Source organism: Brassica oleracea, chromosome C4 (genome assembly GCF_000695525.1).
Source record: "Brassica oleracea var. oleracea cultivar TO1000 chromosome C4, BOL, whole genome shotgun sequence".
Classification (NCBI taxonomy): Eukaryota; Viridiplantae; Streptophyta; class Magnoliopsida; order Brassicales; family Brassicaceae; genus Brassica; species Brassica oleracea.
In genome coordinates this window covers 25,276,843-25,281,788 of record NC_027751.1, presented here as the reverse complement: position 1 = coordinate 25,281,788, position 4,946 = coordinate 25,276,843, and the positions used below count along the sequence as shown (strand labels likewise).

Sequence of the window (4,946 nt, the reverse complement as noted above, 5' to 3'; positions counted from 1 at the left end):
GAAATTAATTGCCATATAAGATGGCGAATTTTCTGAGGTGCGTTCACTTTCCAAGCAAAGGCTTGAAGTTCAGTGATGCTAGGTTGTGTGACTTCAGCTTTCTCCTCCGCATCCAATATATTTGTAGCAACCAATACCCAGACTTAACTGTGTATTGGCCATTTTTAGTGTAGCTCCAGCAGAAAGAATCTCTGCGATGTGTTGGGCTTATGGCCAAACTCATAATCAGCTGTATATCCTCTTGCTCAACATATTGTGCCAGTATCCTAGCATCCCACTCCTTTGATTCCGAACTTATAAGGCTACTTACAAGCATCTTTGGATTTACGACTGGTACTCTAGGGCGGGCCGGCCTAGCTGAAGTCGAAGGAATCCACGGATCCTGCCAGACATTGATTTCATATCCTGAGTGCACTTTACTCCTAATACCCAAAAGCAAGAGCTTCTTCGCTGCTGATATACTCGTCCACACGTAGGATGGGTTATCCACCGCCGCGATTCGCAAAGGCGAACTGAGACGGTAATATTTCCCTTTGAGGACTCTTGCTACTACTGATTTCTTCTTACTCAAATGATTTCTTCGTTTAAAATTAAATGTAATGTGCTGAAAAAAAAATTAAATGTAATGTTTATTAAAGTTTACTAAGAGAGGGGGCATGGTCCAGTAAAGATGGGCCTAAACATGTACATGCTGCACACGATTGCATTTTTGCAAGTTTTTTTTCGGTGTATTATGAAGAGAATTTATGTTTACTAGTTGTTTGCCCGGGCTACGCCCGGGATTTTTTGTTCTATAATTTAATTATTTTTCTATTGCAGTTTTTATTTGAATATAAATGTACATATATACATTAGAATTTATTATAAAAATTTAAACTATTTATATTATATTTTTTGTCTAGTAAATTTGAAATGTTAGAACTCATAGTTTGTTGTGCGTTCTTTATTTCATATTATAGATGTAATGTGTATGAGTTAGAAATTAACTAAACCTTAATTTAAAACATAATATAAAATGTAATTTTATTGGTTAAATTTTTTGAGGTATATTTAATTATAAAGTTTATGCATAGATAATTAAGATTTAATATATTTTAATATGTATGAAAAATATTAAAACTTATATTTTTTCAAAAAACAGAGGCTGTATATCTTTTTGAATATATTTTACTACTTATCTAATTTATTACATATTTTGATGTTAAACATTATTGTTTACGCTGTAAATTAACTCACTAATTGTGTTAAAGTTTAGTTTATTTATTTAGTAATTGGAACTCACCGGAAACTGGCTTAGTTCTGGAGAAGGGAAATTATATGATGGTAAATGTGGTTACATCTTTGAACTTGAGCTATATTGTTTAATAATGTGTAGTTGTATTGAAATGAAATTTTGGTTTGAAGATAATAAGTCATATACAATTTAGGAGGTCATTTGCCTATTACATATTAGCTGTAAACTTTGTTGGTGGAGAAGATTTTGGTGATTGTGATAGGTACTGAGGAGGAAAATGAGATTATTACTGGAATGAGCATGCGTATTGATCTAATGGGATGTAAGTTATTTTATTGACCCCAACTGTTCGCGTTTTTTAAGTTTTGTCTATGCTTGAAGAGGTTGCACCACATTTGCTTACTTCATCAAACTCAACTGCAGAAGCTTATGTTAGTTTGACTGAGTGAGCAGTGAAAGTTCAGAGGAGAAAAAACTCCTACTACAGCAAATATTTGTTCTACAAATAAAATGTGTATAATCTACGATGGTGAAGATTGCGTTAAGTGTGTGATACATGAAATGAAATCATGTTTTCATTGAGTGAAGGACTTCTTGTTGTAAAGTGGTGCTTAAAATTGCGACTAAATTGAACCTTCGAGTCAAAGCTTCCACCAAGTTCGCATGTAAAAACAGAGCTTACTTGATTAGATACAAAATTTTGAAAACAAAACACATACACTAACATGACGGACGGTAGTAATGAGTTTTGAGTCATAATTCATTAATACGCGAAATTTAAAAAAGCTCTGGCGTAGTTTGTGGGAGTTGACATGAGGGTCATAGACTCCATTACTTGAGATTTTACTGAATGCATGTCAGAGAGCCCATGTTCCAGAACTGTTAGCTTCTCCGCACTCCGCAGTCATTTCGGGAACAACAGGTCGAGCACCTGGCAGAGCTGCCTCGCCTCTGTTTTCTTCAACCATCCCCATGCCTATCAATCAAGCCTTATGCTGGTCACAGGAACACCAATCTACACACCATGAGAGGTATTTGTTGTTACAGATGCAGCTCCCGGCATATCAGCGATGGGGTTGTCATTACCTTCCTGCGCAGACACCAGAGCACTCTTTTTTTTTCCTTGTTGATTTTTATTTTGTTGCATTTTCTTCACAACCCGAAAGTATCATACACTACAATTCTTCCCTCTGTTGAGAAACCAGATACAATACAAAAATCAATTAACAAATAAACTTTAAAGATTAAAATCCCATGAAGGGGAGGATTATTTACCTTTATCTTTGGAGAGACAGCTGATTATTTGTTGAAGTCCTTCAGCAGCAAGTGTGTCTTTCATGTACATCGCGACAGCTGCAACTTCATCATGTGTTTCTTTCCATGTCAATCCTTGTGTTATCTGCATTCAAAGCGTTGCAACTTTAGAAATTTAGTATCAGACGCGAAAGAAAGTGGAGGATATATAATGTCTATATACCTGTGAAAAGAAGCCAGCCTTTGCCAATATTGATAGACACATCGTCATCCTCCTCGAGATATTGGTATCAGACCAGCAACCTTAAGAAGTACACCTAAAGAGTTAGCTTTGGCAAAATAATCTCTTGAGACTTTAAGATTGGTGGTAAACCATTTTTAATTCATTTGACCTTCTCCATTAATACAGAGGAAACCTCTGATGCTTCAGAAACTCCTTCCCCTTGGTCACTATTTTCTCAAAATGCTTTGTATGCCTTCGCCTCGTTTATCACCTCAACATCTTCAACATTTTCTCTTGGTAGTTGTGTTATGAAACTCCATCTGAAGAAACAAAAGAATAATTGATTTCAATCTAGGACACACTATGCTAATCAAACAAACCACTTATCCTCACACGCTTTTTCAGACATTCTTTCTTGTCAGCCTCAGGAATTATTCGCGCTCTCAAAATACTGACAGTTTATATCCCAAACAAAGAGAGTATGAAAATAGGTATCAGAAAAATTGTTTTGCATACTTAGTGTTCAAATATGTAGACTCATTTTACTTACATATGCGGTAGTAGAAACGCCAATGCACGGCCAAGTTTGAAAAGATCATCATGCTGTTCAAGAACTCTAGCTCTGACTGGTTCTGTACTTATATGGCTGTTGGCATGGTCATCTCTTGGAGCGACACTTATCCTCTTTGCCACCTTTAAAATCCTTAATCCTTGTAAACTCTTTTTCTTCTTGACTTCTTCAAGCAAGCATACTCCAATACAATCAAAAGTTAAACTATTATGGTACAAAGTACAACTGAGACCTTTGACCGCAACAGTATAAATACATAGTGAAATTATAACATAATGTTGCAAGATTTTGTGACACAGCGTCCAAAACATGAGCTAACTATGTTTCACAAAAGCGCACAACACTAAGCCAATAACAAAAAGAAGAAGTTTCAAAAAGCAGAAGCTAGAGTGTGAAAATAAAATAAAAGCTTCATATCATCATCCCATAAGAAAGTAATGAAAGTATTGCAATAATTTTTAGTTGCATAATAAGCAGACACAAAAGTGAGCACATTTCTGCTCCTTCTCTTAATTGTCTACAAAGCAAAAAAAAAATAAACTGATATGACCAATTGTGATCGGCTGATTGGTCACCAAAGTCCTTTGGTTCGTATAGCCAGACAATAAATTAGATATAGTCTAGAGTTAATAAAAAAAAGCCTGAGAATTAGACAATGAATGAATTAGGTTCGGTCAAAATCCACACCAAAAGAAGCAGTAAGCGCATTAATCTTACCAAAAAAAACTCATCATAAACATTGTGAGAGGAAAAAGTTACCTTGCACCCTAGGTCACTGCAGAAGAATTCTTCGATGGATACACGCGTGAGAAGGGGCGTTTGATTTGAGCAGCTTTAGGGATTCATACGGCGATATCGCATATATATTTAATCTGGGAGAGGGGAATTAGGGAGGTTGAATAGTGATTCGTCAATTCATTGGCTTTGATCTAAAACAAAGGTTGAGACGTTTAATGCAAGGTTCATTTAATGCACGGTTGAGATGTTACATTGAGGTTATTGCTTTAGGTTCTGGAAAAATCAAATGCTAACATATGAACGGAAAAAGTGAGAAGATAAAAGAAGCCTTAATACTTCAATGGGCTCGATAAAAAGTTTTATAAAAGCCCAACCGAAAGATGAAACAAAACTCAGTCCAAAGAAGCCAACGAAATCAGACAAGCGCTAATGACATGGCAGAAAGAGTTTTTGTGATTGGTTGATTTTTTAATCCGAGGGGGACACTCTCCCTGCTCTAGTTATTCTACTTTTAGTATTGTGATACTAGGCTAAGATCCGCGCTTTTCGCGAGATCAACATTATATATATAAATTATTTTATGCATTAAATATTTTTACATATTATGAAATCATTAATATACATTAAATAATTAAAGTTCAGAAACTATTAAATATATAATTAAATTAATGCGAACATATAAATTAATTTTATTAATCCAAAGAATATTTTTTTTATATTTGATATGATATGTAATTAAATTTAAATGATACTATCATAGATAATATATTTTAGTATATTTTTAATATTAATTTCTATTAAATGATGATTTCTACTCATATAGTTTTTTCGATAATTTATATCTTTTATAAAAAAAAATTAAATTACTGATAACAAAATTTTCATTGTGGGATTAAAAGTTTTAGTAATTTATAATTAAAAAAAAA

The 4,946-nt window shown here is 34.0% G+C and overlaps 1 long non-coding RNA gene across 7 annotated transcripts; it reads right to left on the bottom strand.

Moving 5' to 3' along the window:
- Positions 1-1,882: 1,882 nt before the first annotated feature.
- Positions 1,883-4,290, bottom strand: LOC106339784. 7 transcript variants are annotated; one of them, XR_001269228.1, is made up of 6 exons: positions 3,262-4,290; positions 3,105-3,162; positions 2,881-3,031; positions 2,712-2,791; positions 2,510-2,633; positions 1,883-2,424 (listed from the first exon to the last, which is right to left on the bottom strand). It is a non-coding gene; the product is annotated as an uncharacterized LOC106339784 (long non-coding RNA). The 7 variants fall into 7 exon arrangements; XR_001269227.1 differs by lacking the exon at positions 3,105-3,162 and having other exon boundaries at positions 1,883-2,249; positions 2,321-2,424; XR_001269225.1 differs by lacking the exon at positions 3,105-3,162 and having other exon boundaries at positions 3,262-3,486; positions 4,042-4,290.
- Positions 4,291-4,946: the final 656 nt, after the last annotated feature.